The 23,914-nt window shown below is 35.9% G+C and overlaps 1 long non-coding RNA gene across 2 annotated transcripts in view; it reads left to right on the top strand.

Annotated features, from left to right (window-relative positions):
• LOC110257331 overlaps positions 958–23,914 on the top strand; it is a 126,816-nt gene continuing 103,859 nt past the window's right edge. The window contains exon 1 of one of the 2 annotated variants that reach the window (XR_002339810.1): positions 958–2,398. This is a non-coding gene — a long non-coding RNA (uncharacterized LOC110257331). The remainder of the gene's footprint in view (positions 2,399–23,914) is intronic. The other variant, XR_002339809.1, reaches the window with a different exon arrangement.

Genomic DNA, 23,914 nt, shown 5'->3' with positions numbered 1-23,914 from the left:
AGCTGAAGAAACAGGGGGTAAGTCAGAAATTAAGTGCCTAGATTCTAAGTAACTGAGAAGGAAGGAAAGGCACATTAGGATTATGGTAGAGGCAGAAAAGGGCCTCCAGGATTGTGGCAAAGGCTGGAAAGAATGGGACCAGGAGAGGCAAAGGCATGGGATAGTGACCTTGAGGCCAAGGGCTATGTTTATTCTGCTGATTTTATCCCCAGCCCCACTCAGATGCCTGGAATAAGAATGTTTAATTATGCTGTTAATGGGTATTTTGAAGGGAGGGAGGGAGGAGAGAGAGAAAGGCGAGAAAGAGAGTGCTTTTCCATTAACCATTTGTGTGATCTTGAATAAGGACTTATACTTCATTTGCCTATTGCTTTTTATCCTCATCAGGATCAAAAGAGGTAATTTATGCAAAGCATCTATCCCTGTGCCTATTTTGTGCAAGTATTTACTAATTGCCAGTTCAAAACATGTTCCCCTTTCTGTATTATAAAATTGCTAGGAGTCAGCGAGGCATCTATTAACTACTAATAGTCAGGAAACTATTTTTTTGAGCACATCTTTTCTTCCTCCTTTACAAAGACAGTTACAAAGTAGTAACCCCAGAATGATCAAGAAAGGCTTCCTGTCTCGAGAAGAAAAGCTGATTCTTTAAATTCTGTGGCTTGTGTATGGAAACATCCATTTGTTGTGGTACTGGCCATTTTGGAGGATGCTAGTACCAGTTTGTAGGAGCAGGATCATCTGCTCAACTGTTTTCAGGGAGGACAGTCTAATCTTGGACTCTGTGGGTTGTGTACTTGCAAACTGTATGTTGAGGATCCAGCAGGACCTTACATACGCCTTCCATTGTCTTTAAAGTTGGTAGATGCAAACTATTATATTTAGGATGGATAAGCAATGAGATCCTACCTACTATGTAGCACAGGGAACTATATCTAGTCACTTGTGAAGGAACATGATGGAGGATAATGTGAGAAAAAATATATAAAGTGGGTTGCTTTGCTGTATAGTAGAAATTGGCCTAACATCATAAATCAACTATAATTAAAAAAATTTTAAAAAGAACTACAGTGCATTCACATCAGAATGTAAGCTACTCAGCAGCGATTTTTGTTTCAGTGCTCACTTTTTTTCCTAGTACCCAAAGTAGTACATGAATGCAAGTGATACTGAGCAAATACTTTCTATTGAGTCTCAGCCATTGCTTTTTTTTAAAACATAAACTTTATTTTGAAATTTATTTCCCTAGACTTTCCTTGTTTTTGATGACCTTTACGGTTTTCAGGAGTACTCATTAGGTATTTTGCAGAATGTCCTTTGGGTTTGTCTTATGTTTTTCTCATGATTGGACTGGGGTTATTTTCATCACTCTTCATGAGAGTATATTATCATCATGATTTATCATAGTTGATAATTTCCTTTGTTAACTTTCTTTATTGCAGAGTCCTCCACCCCCACCTCCCAATCTATTTAGTACTGTAGTTTTTTAGAACTGCTATAACAAAGTCCCACAAATTTGGGGGCTTAAAATTATAGATAGGTGTTCTTTCACAGTTCTGGAGATGAGAAATCTGAAATCAAGGTATTGGCAGGATTGGTTCCTTCTGTGGGCTCTGAGGAAGAGTCTGCTCCATGCCACTTTTCTAGCTTTTAGGGTTTTCTGGTGTCCCTGGTGTTCTTTGGTTTACTCATGTATCATGCCAATCTCTGGCCCTGTCTTCACATGGCATTGCAACCTTTGTATCTGTGCTCAGATTTCACTTGCATCTGAAGGACAATGATCAGTGAATTAGGGTCTACTCTAATGACATCATCTTAATTTTATTACACGTACGAAGACCTTATTATAACCATGGGTTAAATCCACTTCACCTGCTTTCACTAATCAAGGTTATTTTAAGAGCTCCACGCTCTCCAAGGTGCAGGTAGCCTCAATAACATGATGATTTCCCTAGTTAATTTTCTAGGAATGTGGAGTCAGCTGTGTCTAGTAAAGCTGAGCTGGCTGAGACTGGATAGGACCATTGACCTTTCAACTAGGCTTATGGGAGTGTCCAGCTTCATGACCTCTTTTAACCATAGAGGGATGAAATCTCCGCCCTCAGAAAGTGCCCGAGGCTTGTAGCTTAGTTACACTTGCATTGGACAATTACTGCACCTTTTCCCAATCACCTTTAGCCACGCCCCGCACACCTCAGACCACCCTGCTGCTTTCTTCATTATCCTATAAATACCGAGAGCCCCTTACATTCCGGAGGCAGATTTGTGATTTGTTCTCCTGTTAGTTTGGCTGCTAGCTACCTTACTGTGAACCTGTCTCTCTCTCTCTCTCTTTTTTTTTTTTTTAACTTGCTGTGTATCCGGTAAAATGAACCTGGTTTGACAAAGTTATTTCCAGGTAAGATCAGCCTCACAGATTTGAGAGAAATGAGGTAGTATGATATGTGGCTGTCCATGTGAAAAATCCTTTAGGCAGAGGAACTATAAGAGCAAAGTTCTCAGGTGGGAATTCCATGAACATTTGGAGATCACAGTGGTTGGAGCAGAGTGACCAGTGGGAAGGCTGGTAGAAAATAAGATCAGAGTGGTGGCAGGGATCAGATTATAGGAAGCTGTGTACTGCATAGTTATTTGATGTTCGCATGTATTATGAAATGATCACCATAATAGATCTACTAACGCTGTGCCCTCATACAAACTTTATACAGGTTTATTGACTGTATTACTTATGCTGTATGTTATAGCCCCATGACTTACTTATTACGTAACTAGACATTTCACATCTTAATCTCCTTCATCTGTTTTCACCCTTTCTTGCACTGGGCAACCACCTGTTTGTTCTGTTTTCATTTTGGCTGGTTTTTATGATTTCATGTAAGGGGTTATATGGTATTTGTCTTTCTGTGATTTATTTCACTTAACGTAATACTTTCTATATCCATCCATGTTGTCGAAAAGGGCAAGATTTCATTCTTTTTTAATGGCTGAGTAATATGCATATATGTAGATATATGCAATATATCAGCACATCTTCTTTACCCATTTGTCTGTTGATAAACATTGCCATGGGAAGTATTTCCATATCTTGGCAGTAGTAAATATGCTGCAGTGAACCTTAGAGTGCATATATCTTTTTGAATTAATGTTTTATTTTCTTCAGGTAAATAGTCAGAATTTCTGGATTATATGGCAGTTCAGTTTTTAATTTTTTGAGGAAACTCCATGCTGTATTTCATAGTGGCTATACCAATTTACAAATTCACCAAAAGTGCATGATGGTTCCCTTTATTTCACAGATTCACCAGTATTTGCTATTTGTTATCTTTTCAATGATAGCCAGTCTGACAGGTGTGAGGCAATACCTCATTGTGGTCTTGATTTGCATTTCCCTGATGATTAGTGATGTTGAACACATTTTCCTGTGTCTGTCGACCATCTGTGTGAGTTCTTTTAAAAATATCTATTCAAGTCCTCTACTCATTTTTAATCAGCTTGTTTTTTGATGTTAAGTTTTAGGAGTTCTTTGTATATTTTGGATATTAACCCCGTATCACACAATTTGCAAATACCTTCCATTCAGTAGGATGCTTTTCATTTTGTTGATAATTTCCTTCATTGTGCAAAAGCTTTTTTTTTTGTTTGCTGTGGTCCATTTGTTTATTTTTTTGTTTGCTTGAAAAGACAAATCCAAAAAACACTGCTAAAACTGATGACAAAGGATCCTACTGCCTATGTTGTCTTCCAGGAATTTGATGGTTTTAGGACTTTGATCTATATATTTAATATATTTTTATTTTTTGTGTGTCTGGTGTGATAAAGTGGTCAAATTTGATTTATCACATGTAGTTGTCTACTTTCCCCAACATCATTTATTGAAGAGGCTGTCTTTTCCCTGTAACATAGCCTTGCCTTCTTTGTCATAGATTACTTGCCCATGCTAGGTGGGTTCTGAGCTCACTCTTCTGTTCCATGAACTTGTGCATATTTGTGCCAATACCATACTGTTTTGATGATTGTAGCCTTGTAGTACAGCCTGAAATCAGGGAGCATGATACCTCGAATTTTGATCTTTTCTCTCAGGAAAGAAGCTATTCAGGGTCTTTTGTGTTTCCATGCAAATTTTAGAAGGATTTGTTCCAGTTTAGTGGAAAGCATTATGAATATTTTGATAGGAATTGCTTTGAATCTGTAGATTACTCTGGGTAGAATAGCCATTTGAACAGTATTACTTCTTCAAACCCATGAGTCAGTCTACCTTTGCATTTGTTTGTGATGTCTTTGATTTATTGCATCAATGTCTATAACTTTTCCAAATACAGGTCTTTTACTTTCTTGGCTATATTTATTTCTAGATATTACATTCTCTTTGATGAAATTATAAATGAGATTATTTTCTTAATTTCTCTAATAGTTAATTGTTAGTGCATAGAAATGCAAGAGATTTCTGTATAGTAATCATACATAACTTTGGTGGGTTCTAATACTTTTGCAATGGAGACTTTGGGTTTTAAATAAAAATCCCTGCTAAATATGTCACATTCTGATGTGAATGCACTGTCGTTCTTTTTTTAAAAAATTTAAGTGTAGTGATTTATGATGTTATGCCAATTTCTACAATGGAGAAATATACTTTTGCAATGGGGACTTCGGGGTTTTCTAAATAAAATACTATGTCATGTGTGAATAATGCAGTTTTATCTCTTTCTAATTTGGATAACTTTTTGCTTATTTTTCTTACCTGTGGCTAGGATTTCCAATTCCAATACCACTAAAAAGAAGTGGCAATAGTGGGAGTCATTGTCTTGTTTCTAAATTTACTAGAAAAGGCTTTCAGCTTTCACCTTTGAGTATGATGTTGGCTGTAGGTTTGTCATAAATGACCTTTATTATGTTGAGGTATGCTCCCTCTATACCCACTTTGTGAAAAGTTTTTATCGTAAATGGATGTTGAATTTTGCCAAAAGTTTTCTCTGCATCAGAGATGATCATATTATTTGTATTCTTCATTTGTTAATGTGGTGTATCACACTGATAGATTTGCAGATATGAAACCATATTTACACTCCTGGGATAAATCACAATTAATCATTGTGTATGAACTTTTAATGTAGTGCTGAATTTAGTTTGCTAATATTCTGTTAGGGTGATGCTGGCCTTATAAAATGAATTGAGAAATATTTTTTCCTCTTCAATTTTTTGGAATAGTTTGAGAAGGATAGGCAGTAACTCTTTAAATATTCCATAGAACTGACTTCTGAAGCCAGTCCTAAACTTGGGATTCTTGGTAATATTTTTTTTTATTACTGATTGAATCTTATTGATAGTAATCACTCTGGTCCTATTTTCCATTTGTTCTTGATTCAGTCATGGGAGCTTTTACATATCTAGGAATTTGTCTATTCTAGGTTGTCAATTTTATTGGCAAATAATTATTCACAGTCACCTCTTTTGACCCTTTTTATTTCTGTAGTGTCAGATGTAACACTTCTTTGATTTTTGATTCTCTTTATTTGGGCCCTCTTTCTTTTTTTTTCTTTGAGTCTGGATAAAATTTTATCACTTTTTTTTTTTTTTGGTTTTCAAAGAACCAACTCTTAATTTCATTTGATCTTTTCTATTTGTTTCTCTAAGTCTCTATATTCTCTCTTTCCATGATGAACTGTATTATTTATTTCTCTCTACTAAGTAGGTTTTGTTTGTTCTTTGTATCTTGCTCTGCTATGTATAAGGTTAAATTATTCATTTGAGATTTTTCTCTTTTTTTTGTATATAATGATTTTTATTTTTTCCATTTTAGCTGGTTTACAGTGTTCTGTCAATTTACTACTATATAGCAAGGTGATCCAGTCAGACGTACATGCATGCATTCTTTTTCTCACATTATCATACACCATCATAAGTGACCTGATAGAGTTCCCAGTTATTTACAACAGGATCCCATCGCTTATCTTTTCCAAAGACAATAGTTTGCATCTATTAACCCAAAATACCCAGTCCATCCCACTCCCTATTCCTCCCCCTTGGCAACCACAAGTCTGTTTTCCATGTCCATGATTTTCTTTTCCATGGAAAGGCTCATTTGTGCCATGTATTAGATTCCATATATGTGATATCACATGGTATTTGTCTTTCTCTTTCTGACTTACTTCACTCAGGATGAGAGGCTCTAGTTCTTTTTTATGGCTGAGTAGTATTCCATTGTGTATATATACACCACATCTTCCTGATCCAATCACCTATCAGTGGACATTTGGGTTGTTTTCATGTCTTATCTGTTGTGAATAGTGCTGCAATGGACATATGGGTGCATGTGTCCTTTTCAAGGAAAGTTTTGTCTGGATAGATGCCCAAAGGGTGGGATTTCTGGGTCATATGGTAGTTCTATATATAGTTTTCTAAGTTACCTCCATACTGATTTCCATAGTGGTTGTACCAATTTACATTCCCACCAACAGTGCAGGAGTGTTCCCCTTTCTCCACACCCTCTCCAGCATTTATTATTTGTGGACTTATTAATGATGGCCATTTTGACTGGCGTGAGGTGTTACCTCATGGTAGTTTTGATTAGCATTTCTCCAATAATCAGTGATGTTGAACATTTTTTCATGTGCTCGTTGGCCATCTGTATATATTCTTTGGAGAAATGTCTATTCAGGTCTTTTGCCCATTTTTCCATTGGGTTGTTGGCTTTTTTGCTGTTGAATTGTGTAAGTTGTTTGTGTATTTTAGAGATTAAGCCCTTGTCAGTTGCATCATTGCAACTATTTTCTCCCATTCCATAGGTTGTCTTTTTGATTTTTTTTTTTAATGGTTTCCTTTGCTGAACAAAAGCGTGTCAGTTTGATTAGATCCCATTGGTTTATTTTTGCTTTTATTTCTGTTTCTTTGGGAGACTGACCTGAGGAAATATTTGTAAGGTTGATAGCAGAGCATGTTTTGCCTATGTTCTCTTCTAGGAGTTTGATTGTGTCTTGTCTTACATTTAAATATTTAAACCATTTTGAGTTTAGTTTTGTGCATGGTGTGAGGGTGTGTTCTAATTTCATTGCTTTGCATGCAGCTGTCCAGTTTTACCAGCACATTTGTTGAAAAGACTGTCTTTTTCCCATTTTATGCTCTTGCCACCTTTGTTGAGATTAATTGACTTTAGGTGTCTGGGTTTATTTCTGGGTTCTCTATTCTGTTCCATTGGTCTGTATGTATGGTTAGGTACCAGTACCACACTGTCTTGATTCCTGTGGCTTTGTAATATTTCCGGAAGTCTGAGAGAGTGATGCCTCCTGCTTGGTTTTTGTTCCTCAGGATGGCTTTGGCAATTCTGTGTCTTTTGTGGTTCCATATGAATTTTTGGATTGTTTGTTCTAGTTTTGTGAAAAATGTCATGGCTAATTTGATAAGGATTACATTGAATCTGTAGAGTGCTTTGCATAGTATGGATATTTTTACAATATTAATTTTTCCAACCCAGGAGCATAGAATATCTTTCTATTTCTTTAGCTTATCTTTATATTTCTTTATTTTCTTAGAATCCTCTTTAATTTCCTTGATTAATGTTTTATAGTCTCAGCATATAAGTCTTTCACATCCTTGGTCAGGTTTATTCCCAGGGATTTGATTTTTTTGGGGGGTGCAATTTAAAAAGGTATTGTATTTTTGTATTCCTTTTCTAATATTTCATTGTTAGTATCCAGAAATGTGACCAAATTTCTGAATGTTGATCTTATATCCTGCTACTTTGCTGAATTTGTTGATCAGTTCAAGCAGTTTTTGGGTTGATTCCTTAGAGTTTTCTATGTATAGTATCATGTCATCTATATGTAGTGACAATTTTACCTCCACTCTTCGAATTTGGATACCTTTTGTTTATTTTGTTTGTCTGACTACTGTGGCTAGGATTTCCAATACTATGTTGAATAACATGGTGAGAGTGGGCATCCTTGTCTTGTTCCAGATTTTAGTGGGAAGGTTGTCAGCCTTTTTTACATTGAGTATTATATTTGCTGTGGATTTGTTGTAAGTGACTTTTATTATGTTAAGGTATGTTCCCTCTATACCCATTTTGGTAAGAGTTTTTATCAAGAATGGATGTTGGACTTTGTCAAATGCTTTTTCTACACCTATTGAGATGATCACATGGTTTTTGACTTTTCTTTAGTTAATGTGGTGTATAACATTGATTGATATGTGTATGTTGAACCATCCTTGTGAACCTGGGATGAATCCCACTGGTCGTGGTGTATGATCTTTTTTATATGTTGTTGGATTTGGTTGGCTAAGATTTTTTTGAGAATTTTTGCATCTATATTCATCAAAGATATGGCCTATAGTTTTCTTTTTTCATGGTATCTTCGTCTGGTTTTGGTATTAGGGTGATGGTGGCATCATGCAATGTCTTTGGGAGTATTTCTTCCTATTCAACCTTTTGGATAAATTGCAGAAGGATGGGTATAAGTTACTCTTTGTGTGTTTGGTAGAATTCACCTGTGAAGCCATCTGGTCCTGGGCTTTTATTTGTAGGGAGTATTTTTATGAAATACTCAATTTCATCTCTAGTGATTGTTCTGTTCAGTTGGACTGTTTTTCCTTGATTCAAGGTTTGGCAGGCTGTAAGTCTCTAGAAAGTCATCCATTTCTTTTAGGTTGTCAAATTTGTTGGCATACAATTGTTAATAATATTCTCTTATGGTTTTTTGTATTCCTGCAGTATCCATTGTGAGTTCCCCTTTTTCATTTCTCATTTTGTTTATTTGGTATTTTATCTCTCCTACTCTTTCTGAATCTGGCCAGAGGTTGGTCAATTTTGTTTGCCTTTTCAAAGAACCAGTTCTTCGTTTTATTGATTTTTTTTTTCTACTCTTTTTGAATCTCTATATTATTGATTTCCTCTCAGATCTTTACGATTTCCTTCCTTCTGCTGACTTCAGGTTTTGCTTGTTCTTTTTTTAATTCATTTAGTTGGTGAGTTAAGTTGTCAATTTTGAGATTTTCCTCATGTTTGAGGAAGGCTTGTATTGCTATGAATTTCCCTCTGATCACTGCTTTTGTGGCATCCCATAGATTTTGAGTGGTTGTGTTTTCATTATAATTTGTCTCGAGGTATTTTTTAATTTCCTTCTTGATTTTGTCATTGACACATTGGTTTTTTAGTAGCATGTTGTGTAGGCTCCATGTAGTTAGTTTTTTTTCTCATTTCTTTTCTTGTGGTTGATATCTAGTTTGATGCCATTGTGGTCAGAGAAGATGCTTGAAATAATTTCTATACTCTTAAATTTGTTGAGTTAGTTTTGTGCCCCAGCATGTGGTAAATCCTTGAGAATGTTCCATGTGCACTTGAGAAGAATATATATTGTGATGTTTTTGGATGTAATGTCCTGAAAATGTTGATTAAGTCTAACTTTTCTATTGTGTCATTTGGGATCTCTGTTGCCTTATTGATTTTCTGTCTAGAGGATCTGTCCATTGATGTAAATGGGGTGTTAAAGTCTCATACTATTATTGTATTCCCATCAATTTTTCCTTTTTTTTTTTTTTTGTCTTTTTGTCTTTTGTTGTTGTTGTTGCTATTTCTTGGGCCGCTCCCACGGCATATGGAGGTTCCCAGACTAGGGGTCCAATTGGAGCTGTAGCCACCGGCCTACACCAGAGCCACAGCAACGCGGGATCCGAATTTTTCCTTTCTTATATGTTAGTATTTGTTGTATGTATCTGGGTGCTCCTATATTAGGGGCATATATATTGACAATTGTAATATCCTCTTCTTGAATGGATTAATCATTAAATACTGTTCTTCTTTGTCTTTATGACCTTCATTTTAAAGCCTATTTTGTCTGATAGGAGTATTGCAACTCCTGCCCTTCTGTCTTATACATTGGCATGAAATATCTTTTCCCATCCTGTCATTTTAATCTATATATGTCCTTTGCCCTAAGGTGAGTCTCTTGTAGACAGCAGATTTTAGGTGTTTACTTTTTTATTCTAATCTGCCACTCTGTGTCTTTTGATTGGAGCATTCAGTCTGTTGACATTTAAGGTAATGATTGATAGATATGTATTTATTGCCATTTTAAACCTTGTTTTCCAGTGGATTCTGTGTTTCTCCTCTCTTCATTTCTATTTTTGGTTGGATGATTTCCATTTATTTTATGCTTGATTACTTTTCTTTTTAGTTTTCTTTTCTTTTCTTTTTTTTTTTTGTCTTTTGTCTTTTTGCCATTTCTTGGGCTGCTGCCGCAGCATATGGAGGTTCCCAGGCCAGGGGTCAAATCGGAGCTGTAGCCTCCAGCCTATGCCAGAGCCACAGCAATGTGGAATCTGAGCCACGTCTGTGACCTACACCACAGCTCGAGGCAACGCCGGATCCCTAACTCACTGAGCAAGGCCAGGGATTAAACCCAGATCCTCATGGTTCCTAGTCGGATTTGTTAACCACTGAGCCATGATGGGAACTCCTACTTTTCTTTTTAGTTTTTGTGAATGTAATATTTGGTTTTGACTTGTGGTTGCCCTATTTTTTAAGTATGTGAACCCCTTCCTATATCTGCCTGGTTTAGCCTGATAGTCATATAGGCTCAAACACATTATTAAAAAAAAAAAAAAAAAAGAATCTATATTTCCTTACTTTCCTTCCCCACATTCTATGATTTTGAAGTCCTTTTTTAACATCTTTATGTCTGTCCTTTTGCTGTTTCTTGTGTTGATCACTGCTTTTTTACAGTAATTTTTTTTTCTTTGCTCTTTTAGATCTATATGCTGGCTTATTTAAGTGATTGCTTTCCAGTTGTAGTTTCCTCTTTCCTGTTTCTTCTTTTTTTATTTACAGAAGCCCTTTCAATATTTCTGAATGGGTTTTGTATTGCTATACTCCTTTAGCTTTTGTTTGTTGGAGAAAAATCTTAATTTCCTCTTATATTTTAATTGATATTCTTTCTGGATAGAGTATTTTAGGTTGGAAATTTTTTCCTTTCAGAACTTTAAATATATGTTGCCACTCACTCCTGGCCTGTAATTTTTCTATAGATGAGTCAGCTGATAGCCTTATGGGGTTTCCCTTATAGTTAACACTTTGTTTTTCTCTTGCTTCCTTTAGAATCTTCTCTTTAACTTTTGCCATTTTTATTATAATATGTCTTGGTGTGGTCCTGTTTGGGTTCAACTTGATTTCAGCCCTCTTTGCTTCCTGTATCTTGATACCAGTTTCCTTTAGATTTGGAAAGTTTTCAGACATAAGTTCCTCAAATATATTTTCAATCTCCTTTTCTTCTTCTTCTTCTGGAATTCCTATCATGCATAGACTGGCCCACTTGATATTATCCCATAGATCACTTATATTGCTTTCATGTTTTTTCATTTGGTCTTCTGTCTGGTGTCCTGATTGGGTGATTTCTCTTATTTTATCTTCCAATTCACTAATTCATTCCTCTGCATTATTCATTTTGCTCTTTAGTGCCTTTAGCTCAGTTTGCATCTCTGAAAATCAATTTTCTATTTTTCTGTGTCCTCCTTATATTTTCTAGCTCCTTTCTAAAGCAGTCTGCATTACTGTTCATATCTGCTCTGAATTCCTTTATATTCACCCTTAATTCCTTCAGTATTTTCACTGTCTCCCTTTTGAACTCAATGTCTTTCAGACTGCAGAAGTCTGTTTCATTGTTGTCGGCTTCATGTGCATTCTGATTCTTAAACTGGAAATGGTCTCTGAGCTTATTCATCTTGCTTATGTTTCTCTTTATCTGTGAGTTTAGGGAAGGCAAACTGTAGCCTTGGAGGGCTACTTCTGTGTAAGAGTACCCCTTTGTACTTTGTGGGGTGTTACTATTTATTTTTGCTGTGGGAGTTTGAATATTTTCTGTCTCTTTCTTTGGTGTGAGCAGACTGTTATCCCCAGGGTGCTGAGTGTGTTTCCAGGGAGAAGGAGGCAATGAGTAGGGCTAGTAGTCAGTGCCTGGTTGTTGGCTCTTAACAGCAGCAAGGACCTTCACGAAGGTGGCACAGGCCACTCCTTGTTGCAGGGCCCTTGTATGTGGTGATGAGCCTTAGGGCAATTTATGAGGTGTCCAGAGCATTTGGCAGTGGCAGCAGCAGGGTGTGTGAGTTCCCAGGGGAGTGTTCAGTTGTAATGCCCTCCTCTGAGGTCCCTTTATGGCTGATCTCCCTGTCAGTCAGGTGGCTTCCCATTATGTGGGTTCCTTTTCTCTTTCACAGCTCCCTCTCCGGAATGCTGGTCCCATCCTGATTCCTCTTCTCTCTCTCTCTTTTTTTCTTTTGTTCTACCCAGTTATGTCAAGAGTTTCTTTCCCTTTTTGAAGTTTTAACTTCTGCCAGCATTCAATAGATGTTCTGTGTGAGTCCTTTTACATGTAGGTGTGTTTTTGATGTGTTTGTGGGAAAATGTGAGCCCAATGTCTTATTCCTTCACCATCTTGATTCTCCCCCCCCCCCGAGATTTTTCTTGTTTTGTTTTGTTTTTGAGGTAGGCTCGTATTGCTGTAAACAAACTTCCCATATAGAACTTCCCTTCTGCCACATCCCTCAAATTTTTTTGGACTGTCCTTTTTCCATTTTCACTTGTCTCTGGGTGTTGTTTATTTCCTTTTCGATTTCTTCAGTGACTCACTGGTTGTTTAGTAGCACATCGTTTGCCATCCACATGTGCGTCCTTTTGCAGTCAGTCTTTTTTTCCCTTGTAGTTGATTTCTAGTTTCATAGCATTGTGTTTGGAAAAGATGCTTGATGTGATTTCAGGCTTCCTAAATCTTGGAGAATGTTCCATGTGAACTTGAAAAGAAAGGGTATTCTGTGGCTTTTGGATGGAATGTTCTACATATATCAAGTCCACTTTGTACAATGTGTGATTTAAGGCCAGTGTTTCCTTATTGATTTTCTGTCTAGATGATCTATTGATGTAGTTAAGGTTATAAAGTTCCCTGCTGTTACACTAATGGCAATTTCTTTCCTTGTGTTTGGTAACATTTGCTTTATGTATTTAGGTGCTCCTATATTGGCTGTATATATATATAAATTTACAGTGATATCTTCTTGTTGAATTTATACTTGTGTTGTTATATAATGTTCTTCTTTGTATCTTGTTAGTCTTTGATTTAAAGTATATTGTTTGATTTGAGTATTGCTACCCCAGTTTATTTTCATTTTTATTTGCATGGAATAACTTTCCCCTGCCCTCACTTTTAGTCTCTGTATGTCTTAAGTATGAAGTGAGTCTCTTATATTATAGGCAGCATATATGTTTGTTGTTTTTAATCCACCCAGCCACTCTATGACTTTGGGGGGATTTAGTCCATGAGCAGTTAAAGTGATTACTAGTACATACATATTTAGTTTTTTTTTTTTCATTGTTTTCTGATGGCTTTTGTAGTCCTCACCCCCCCACTTTTTCTTTTGTGATATGAATATTTTTACTGGTGTGTTTGGATTTCTTTTCATTTTTGTGTTTAGTATATATTTTTTTTTTTGATTTTTGGTTTCTATGAAGTTCATATGTAACTGCATAAATGATTATTTTAAGTTGATGGTTGATGCCAATTCTAATAATCCTGCATTTTTACTCTATTCCCTGCTATGTTTGTTTTTAATCCTTTAAATACTTAGTGTGGATATAGATGATTTCAATACTTTTTTATTATTTTATAACTTTTTGTTACTTTTTCTTTTAATTATTTTTACTAGATCTCTTTGCTACCTATTGAATGTTTGCCCTTACCAGTGATATTTTTCCGTTGATAATTTTCATATTTATAATTGTGGGGTTTTTTCCATTTTGAGATGTCTCTTTAATATTTCTGTTAAAGCTTGTTTTGTGATGCTGAAATCTTTTAGCTTTTACTTTGTAAAACTTTATCTTTTCTTCAAATCTGAATGATAATCTTGCCTGGTAGAGTATTCTTAGTTGTAGGTGTTTTCCTTTCCTCACTTTAAATATGTTTTTTCACTCTTTTTTTTTTTTTTTTGCCATTTCTTGGGCTTCTCCCGCAGCGTATGGAGGTTCCCAGCTGTAGCTGCCAGCCTACCCCAGAGCCACAGCAACGCGGGACCCGAGCCACGTCTTCAACCTATACCACAGCTCACAGCAATGCTGGATCTGTTAACCCACTGAGCAAGGCCTGGGATTGAAAATGCAGCCTCATGGTTCCTAGTCGGATTCGTTAACCACTGCACCACGACGGGAACTCCTGTTTTGTCATTCTTTTCTGGCCTGCAAACTTTTTGCTGAAAAGTCACCTGAGACTCTTATGGGAGTTCTGTTTTAAATAACTAATAGAATTTACCTTGCTGCTTTTAAAATTCTGTATGTAGCTTTAAATTTATGCTTTTTGCAGTGTTCCTGTTGTGGCTCAGTGATAACAAACTTGACTAGTATCCATGAGGATGCAGGTTCAATCCTTGGCCCCACTCAGTGGGTTAAGATTCTGGCATTGCCATGAGCTGGGGTGTAGGTTGCAAACGTGGCTTGGATCCTATGTTGGTGTTGTTTTGGCATATGCCAGCAGCTACAGCTCCAGTTTGACCTGGAGAACTTCTGTACATTGCAGGTGCGGCCCTAAAAAGTCACAAACAAAAAAAATGCTCTTTTAATTATAATGTCTTGGACTGTCTGTTTGGGTTAATCTTGTTTAGGACTCTGGTTTTTCCTTGTCTTTTTCCCACACAGGGGATATTTTCATCACTGCTTCATCAATAAATTTCTCTATCCCTTTTTCTCTTTCTTCTGAGACCCCTATATGTGAATATTAATGTGCTTGATACTGTCTCAGAGGTCTCTTAAACTATCCTCATACAACAATTTTTTCATTTTTTCCCCATTCAGCCTGAATAATTTCAACTATTCTGTCTTCCTTTTTTCTGATTTATTCTTCTGTATTGTCTAATCTACTGTTGATTCCATCTAGTATGTTTTTTGTTTCAGTTACTGTAGTCCTCAGCTCTCTTAGGTTCTTCTTTATAGTTTCTAACTTTCTGTTCATATTCTCACTTGTTTATCTCTTTTTCACCTGAACTGACTGAGCATCTTTATGATCACTGCCTTGAATTCTTCAAGTGGATTGCCTAGCTCTACTTTGTTTAGTCCTTTTTCTGTGGTTTTGTAATTTTCCATTGTTGGAAAGATGTTCCTCTGCCTTTTCATTTTGCCTGGTTCTCTGTGTTTATTTCTTTTCTTTTCTTTTTATGGTTGTACCTGTGGTATATGGAATTTCCTTGCTGAAGGGTCAAATTGGAGCTACACCTGTAGGATTGTGCCACAGCTATAGCAACACTGGATCTAAGCTGCATTTGTGACGTACACCACAGCTTGCAGGAATGCAGGATCCTTAACCAACTGAGTGAGGCCAAGGATCAATCCTGCATCCTCATGGAGACTATGTCAGTTTCTTAACCTTCTGAGCCACAATACGAACTCCCTCTGTGTTTATTTAATTTCACATGGTCCTCTGTGTTTATTTCTATGCATTCGGTAGGTCAGTTAAATTTCTACTTTGAGAAGTGGATTTATATAAGAGAAATCCTATGGTGCATACTCAGTTCTGTTCAATAGAGCCATATGCTCTAGAAGTGCCTGCTATGTGGGCTGTGTGGGTCTTTCTTTTGTAGTAGAGCCAAGTACTTTGAACACACTGATAGGAAATGCTAGCCTTTACCCAGCTGGCTGCCCATGCCTGCCTTTTGTGGTCACTGCTGGTCTATTGGTGGTCAGGGCCATGTCCTGGGTTGACTGGCTTTGTGGTTTGGAGGGTCCTGGGACTGATGCTGAACTCCTGGTGGGTGAGTAAGCCCCCAACACTAATATACTAAAGAAAGGACACCCAAATGGTGGCTTCCAAGCACCAGTGTTCTTAGGGTGGAAGGAGCTTCCCTAAATGGTTGCTGTCTGCACCTGTGTCCTCACTGGGAGTTCCAGCTGCCTCCTGCCTCTCCAGGAGTTCACCAAGATCAGCAACAGGGTCTGACCTGGGATATTTTCAAGTTACTATCTGTGCACTGGGGCTCAGAGAATGTAATATTTTGTGTTTTCCCTTCAAGAATGGAGTCTCTCTTTCCTGTAGCCCTCTGAATCTTCCATACGCAAGCCCCACTGTCTTTCAAAAGCAGATGTTCTGGGGGCTTGTCTTTCCAGTGGAGTACCTCTAGGCTAGGGAGCCTTATGTGGGCTCAAATCTCTTGTTTTTGGGGAAAACCCTTGTTACTGTGATTATCTTCCTCTTTATGTATCACCTCCCTGGGGGTATGGGTCTTAACTATACTATGTCTCTGACTCTTCTATCTTATTTGTTTACTTCTTTATAGTTTTGATTGTGGAAAATTCTTTTACTAGTCTTCATGTTGTTCTCAGAGGTATTTGCTCTGCAAGTAGATGTAATTTTGATGTGCCTATGGGAGGAAGTGAGCTCAGGGTCTTTGTATTCCACCGTCTTGGCCACCAGTCTGACTATGATTTTTAAAAGGATCACTCTAACTGCTATGTTGAGAATAGATCTTAGAAAGTGGAAAAGTTGCTGAGGATATAATTATGAACAAAAGTAGACATTCCAATGATCTGAGCCCTTGAGGAAGATAAAGCATTGCATTAGTTACACAAAAGACAAACAAAGATCTCATAAATAAAGGTAAAATTATTATGTGATAAATGCAGTGAGAATACCTAACAGGGGACCTCTGTATTTATCAGGAGAGGTTTCTTTGACTTGTGTTCTGGGAAACATTTGAGCTAAGAGTTGAAAGATGAGTAGCAGCTAGTTGAAGGATAAGTAGGAGCTGGGCAAAAGGTGCTCCATTTAGAGTATGTTCCTGTTTACTTTTGAGGTTTCAGATGTCGCTTGGATTATAAATCTAAATTGGTGATCCTTAAAGCATAGTTCTTGGATCATGAGAGGGTTCTATGATATCCTTTTGGAGATCTTAAAAGCCATAACTATATTTATTAGTAGCATTAATAGATGTTATTTGCTTTGTTCACCCTAATTTTCCCAAGTTTGAAAAATTCATTGATAAAAATTTCAGATATCATATTGCAACTGGTTAGAAACCATTTCTGGTTAAGTTTTTGTGTCATATCAAAAGAAAATATCTACAATTTTGTGAAAAGTTTATTGAAATACTTTTCCAGTTATCTGTCTGTGTGAGACCAGATTTTCACATACTTCAGACCAACTGATCTATTTTAATACATTAAATGCAGTAAGCAGATAGTAGACTCCAGCTGTCCCTGTTAAGCTAAGCGTTAGAGATTGGCATAAATCTACTCTCCTGGCTGATTTTTTAATATTTGGAACTATTTCTTTATAAAAATACATGCAATGGGTTTAATGTTATTTAAGTGAGTTTGTGTCTGTGTGTATACAATTTCTGTTTTGATATTTGAGTTTGTGTACATACAGACACACACACACATATATGTATATATACAATTTCTGTTTTGATTTCAAATGTGATAAGTATAGATATAACCTGCAAAAACAAAAGCTTCCTGGGGTCCTCAATAATTTTTTGAATGTAAAGGGATCTTGACACTAAAAAGTTTGAGACCTTCTGATCTAGATTATACATTATTGACAGCAATGGCAAGGTCTGTTTCTATTTATTTTTGTATCTTTGTAATTTTATCTTTATATCTTTGTAAATTCTTTTGGAATTACTTTCTATATTATACTCCTTTATTTATAACCTAGCCCTATCCTCTTTTTCAGTCATGTATTTTGATCTTCCTATTAAACCATTCCACTTTGATGCCTCTTAGAATTGTACGTCTTATGTGTAATAACAGACTCATCACCTTCTCCTCTGAGCAACTCATCCTCATAACTTTTCTCTCTCACTTAATATATTAGCTTTATTTCAAATAATTTTTGTGGCTTTCACAAGAATAAAATGGTAGTTATGGCCTACATGGTTAGATATTTTTTTCCTGGCTTCTTTTGAATAGTGGTTCTCAAATTTTCATACATCAAAATCACCTGGAGCATTGATTGAAACAGATTTCTGGGCTGCCTCCCATAGTTTCTACTTCTGTAAGTCTGGAATGGGACCTGAGAATTTGCATTTCTTTTAAGTTGCCAGGTGATGCTGATGCTGCTGCTCTGAGAACACACTGTTGATATTTATCATTTTAGCTGGAATACTCACAAGTTTTTGTATATGCCTTGGATTTGTTACTCTTTAGTTGGCTCATATAATTAGACTCTGTGTTTATCTAATTTGTTTCTACTCAAGACTCAGTCTTAATCTTTTGGCTTTTACTTTTTTCTTTTCTTTTTCTCCTTTCCTTGTCTTTTCCTTCCCTTCCCTTTCCTTTCATGGCTGCACCCACAGAAGGTGGAAGTCCCTGGGCCAGGAATTTAATCCAAGCTGCAGCTGCAAACTAAGCTATAGCTGCAGCAATGCTAGCTCTTAACCCACTGTGCTGGACAAGGAATCAAACTTGTGCCTCTACAGCAATCCGATCCACTGCAGAGACAATGCTGGATCCTTAACCCACTACACCACAGTGGGTACCCCTATATATACACATATACATACACACACACACGTACATATATATATATATATATATACTGCTTATAGAGTACACATGTATTATTTTCAATTGCTTTTTCCTTTTTTAAAACAGTGAGGTATTAAATACACTTAAGTACACAGATCTTAAGTGTGGTGCTTAGTGATTTTTTTCTCTCATAAAATCACCTAAATAAAAATACAAAATGTTTCAAAAATACTCAACATGCCCTTCATACTTTTTTTTTCTTAGCACTGTAGATCATATAATATGTACTCTCTTCTGTTTTGTCTCTTTTATTCAACATTGTTGGAGATTCATCCATATTGCTGCATGTATCAGTATTTTTTTCTGAATTATATGCTATTGTGTGACAAAACCATAATTTATATAGTCTACTGTTGAAGGACATTTAAATTGTTTTCATTATTTGCTATGATAAAATTATTATGATCAACATTCTTGTAAAAAATTTTTTTCAGTGGCCAGAACTACTCAGTTCTTTGGGATGTATGCCCAGCAGTGGGACTTTTGTGTCACATATAGGCATATTTATAGCTGTAATAGATATTGACAAATGTTTTCCCAAAATAGTTTTACTAGCTATGTTTCTACCAGTAATACATGAGAGTTTTGTTTCACATTCTTGCCATTTGATGTTTAATTTTACCATTGTGTGTTTAATTTGCATTTCTCATTGAGCAATGATACTGAACATTTTTTTCATGTTACTGACCAGTTGCATTTGTTCTTTTGTTAAGAGTTTTGTTTTTATTTTGTTTTACTTTTTACTCATTGTAGGAGTAGTTATTAATACTTTGGGATATAATTCCATCCTTGAACATAGGCTTTGCAGATATATTATCTAGTCAGTGGCTTGCCCTTTCACTCTTTTATTGTTGTACTTTGAGGAAAAATTCTTAATTTAAATGAAAGCCAGTTTATCGATACATAGCTTTTTATATGATTAGTGATTTTTCTGATCTGCTTAAATTTTTGCTGCAAGGTTTTGAAGATATTCTCCTCTGGCCTTTTCCAGAAGATTTATTGCTTTTGTTTGTACATTAGATCTGTGATCTAATCTTGAATTAACTTTTGCATGCGGTTGAGGTAGGTGTCATCTTTTTCTCCCCATATCATTTGTATTTATAGTTGGTATTTATTTATTTTTGTTTAGTTAGCCCAGTATCTTTATTTAAAAGGCTTTTTCCACACGAAATGGTAATAATGCTTTGGTTATAAACCAAGTGACTGAGGCAATCAGTACTCTCTTAATTACCATAGCTTTATAATAAGTATTTATGCTTAGTAGAATAAGTTCTTCATTTTTCTTGTTCTTCAATATATCCTTGGCTGTTCTAGGACCATATTCCCACATAAAATTTTATATAGAAATTTTATTGACAGTTTATACCTTGAAGTGTGGCTACTCCCAATCCCTTTTATTCCTAGTTTGCTGATAATTTTTTTTAACCTGAATGAGTATTGGAATTTATTACTTTTTTTTTCTGCACCTTTTTAGAGAAATGTAGGAAATCCTAGGTTTTATCAATTGCTTTGTTAATATGGTAAAATTATATTTAATCTTTAAGGTTAAGCCATTCTTTAATTCCTACAGTAAACTATACTTGGTTATGATATCATATTTTTTATGTTCAATTTGAATCCAGTTGATAACTTAGTCTAAGAGTTTTGTGAACTATGTTCATAAGGAATATTGGCCTCTGACTTTGTTTTTTAAAATATTTTCAGGTGTTGATATGAAGATAATGCTGACCTTATGAAATGATTTAGAAAATGTTACTCCTCTTCTCTGGAAGTGTTTGTGTCAGAGTCATAGTGGTTTCTCTATAAATATTTGGAAGAACTTTCTAGTGAAAATCTGGGACTAGGCATTTTAGTGTTGAAAAATTTTAAATTATCATTTCAATTTCTTCATAGGTACAAGGATATTCGGGTGTTATATCTTTTTTTTAAAAGTTAAACATACTTTTTTCATCATTTTATTGAAATCTTTCCATAACTATATATTACATTACATGGCAGCAAAATTAAACTGAGACTTCATTACCATAGTGCAAAACTTTTAATCTCCATATTAAAATAATCACAATAATTGTCCATTTGATAAATATGGTGGGATAAAATCTCTAATGACTAGTATAATAATGCAATAAGAAAAGTTTCTAGGGACAGAACAGATATAAACTGAACTTATAAGTTTATGTCTCTGACCTAAGAAGCAGGGAGTATAATATAAATGATTACTAAGATGCATGTATGCTCTACTTTGTCCACCTAATATTAAGAAGAAAGAATGAGATAAGGCTTACCCAGGAATATTTTAACTTTTGTAAAGCAATATTGTATCATGTAAAGAAGGAAAAATAAAGGAACAAAAGTCAACTATCACACCACCATCACATATTACTTCATGATAGTACAATAGCACATAAATTACTTCAGTGTGTTGACTTCATGCCTGGTCAATTTTAGGCAGAAATGCAGTCATCATTTGCAAATAACAAACTTTTTTTAAATCAGTTACCATAGCCAGTTTTTCTGCTGCTATGTAGTTTTCATACTTGAAATATTTTTATTTTATTTTTAAATTACTCAATGAATTTTACTACATTTATAGTTGTACAATGATCATCACAACCCAATTTTATGGCATTTACATTCCAAACCCCAGTGCAACTTCCACTTCCACAACCTGTCTCATTTGGAAACCCTAAGTTTTTCAAGGTCTGTGAGTCAGTATCTGTTTGGCAAAGAAGTTCATTGTGTCCTTTTTTTAGACTCCACATGTAAGTGATAGTATATTATGATGTCTCACTGTCTGACTAACTTCAATTAGCATGTTAATTTCTAGATCCATGTTGCTGGAAATGCCATTATTTCTTTCCTTTTAAAGGCTGAGTAATATTCCATTCTGTATATGTAGCACATCTTCTTTGTCCACTTTTCCGTCGATGAACATTTAGGTTGTTTCCATGTCTTGGCTATTGCAAATAGTGCTTCAATGAACACTGGAGTTCATGTATCCTTTTGAGTCATGGTTTTTTCTGGATAGATGCCCAGGAGTGGGATTGCTGGCGCAAATGGTAGTTCTATATTTAGTTTTCTGAGGAATCTCCATACTGTTTTCCACAGTAATTGCACCAATTTACTTTCCCACCAACAGCGTAACAGGATTCCCTTTTCTTCACACCCTCTCCAGCATTTATTGTTTATAGACTTTTTGATGATGGCCATTCTGGCCGGTGTAAGTAGTACCTCATAGTGGTTTTGATTTGCATTTCTCTAATAATGAGTGATGTTGAGCATATTTTCATGTGTTTTTTTGGCCATGTGTATGTCTTCTTGGAGAATTGCCTGTTTAGATCTTCTGCCCATGTTTTGATGGGGTCGTTTTTTTTTTTTTTTTGGTATTGAGCTGCAGAAGATGTTTATAAATTTTGGAGATTAATCCCTTGTCAGTCGATTCAATTCATTTGCAAAGATTTTCTCCCACTCTGTGGGTTGTCTTTTCATTTTGTTTAGGGTTTCCTTTGCTGTGCAGAAACTTTGAAGTTTAATTAAGTCACATTTGTTTATTTTTGTTTTTACTGTCATTACTCTAAGGAGTGGATCTGAGAAGATGTTGCTGTTGTTTATGTCAGAGAGTGTTTGGCCTGTTTTCCTCTAAGAGTTTTTATAGAGTCAGGTCTTATATCTAGGTCTTTAATCCATTTTTAGTTTATTTTTGTATATGGTGTTAGGAAGTGTTCTAATTTCTTTATTTTACATGCAGCTGTCCAGTTTTCCCAGCACCACTTATTGAACAAGCTGTCCTTTCTCCATTGTATATCCTTGCCTCCTTTGTCATAGATTAGTTGGCTGGAGGTGCGTGGGTTTAATTCTGGGCTTTCTATCCTGTTCCACTGATCTATATTTCTGTCTTTGTGCCAGTACCATGCAGTTTTGATGAATGTTGCTTTGTAGTATAGCCTGAAGTCAGGGTGTCTGATTCCTCCAGCTCCATTTTTCTTTCTTATGATGGCTTTGGCTATTCTGAGTCTTTTGTGCTTCCAAACAAATTTTATTTTATTTCATTTTATTTTTGGTTTTGTCACTTTTTTGGGGGGGCTGCACTGACCGCATATGGAGTTTCCCAGACTAGGGGTCGAATTGGAGCTGTATCCGCTGGCCTACACCACAGCCACAGTAGTGTGGGATCCATGCCACATCTGCAACCTACACCAAAGCTAACAGCAACACTGGATCCTTAGCCCACTGAATGAGGCTAGGGATCAATCCTGTGTCTTCATGGGTGCTAGTTGGGTTCGTTAACCACTGAGCCATGATGGGGACTCCTGAACAAATTTTAAAATATTTTTTCTAAGTTCTCTGAAAAATGTCCTTGGTAATTTTATAGGGATTGCATTGAATCTGTAGATTGCCTTGAGTAGTATAGCCATTTTGATAATATTAACTCTTCCAGTCCAAGGTCATGGTATGTCTTTCCATCTCTTTGTGTCATCTTTGATTTCTTTCATCAGTGTCTTACAGTTTTCAGAGTACAGGTCTTTTGTCTCTTTAGGTATTACTCCTAGGTATTTTATTCTTTTGGATGAGATGATAAATGGAATTGCTTCCCTAATTTCTCTTTCTGATCTTTCATTGTTAGTATATAGAAATGCCATCGATTTCTGTGTATTCATTTTGTATCCTGCGACTTTGCCAAATTCATGGATGAGCTCTAACAGTTCTCTGGTAGAATCTTTAGGATTCTCTAGGTATAGTATCATGTCATCTGCAACTAGCGATAGTATTACTTCTTCCTTTCCAATCTGGATTCCTTTTATCTCTTTTACTTCTCTGATTGCTGTGGCTAGGACTTCCAAACTATGTTGAATATTAGTGGTGAGAGTAGACATCCTTGTCTTGTTTCTGATCTCAGTGGGATTTCTTTCAGCTTTTCACCATTGAGAAAGGTGTTAACTGTGGGTTTGTCATACATGGCCTTTATTATGTTGAGGTAGGTTCCCTCTATGCCCACTTTCTTAAGGGTTTTTTAAATCAAAAATGGGTGTTGGATTTTGTCAAGGGCTTTTTCTATATCTATTGAGAGGATCATGTGGTTTTTATTCTTCAGTTTGTTAATGTAGTGTATCACACTGATTGATTTGTGCATATTGAAGAACCCTTGCATCCCTGGGATAAATCCCACTTGATCATGATGTACAATCCTTTTAATGTATTGTTGGATTCAGTTTGCTAGTATTTTGTTGAGGATTTTTGCATCTATGTTCATCAGTGAAATTGGCCTGTGATTTTCTTTTTTTGTCATATATTTGTCTGGTTTTGGTATGTGGGTGATGGTGGCCTCATAGAATGAGTTTGAGGGTGTTCCTTCTGCAATTTTTT

This window comes from Sus scrofa, chromosome 16 (genome assembly GCF_000003025.6).
Source record: "Sus scrofa isolate TJ Tabasco breed Duroc chromosome 16, Sscrofa11.1, whole genome shotgun sequence".
Classification (NCBI taxonomy): Eukaryota; Metazoa; Chordata; class Mammalia; order Artiodactyla; family Suidae; genus Sus; species Sus scrofa.
Note: the sequence above shows the minus strand (reverse complement) of the source record. Positions and strands in the feature narration are given on the sequence as shown.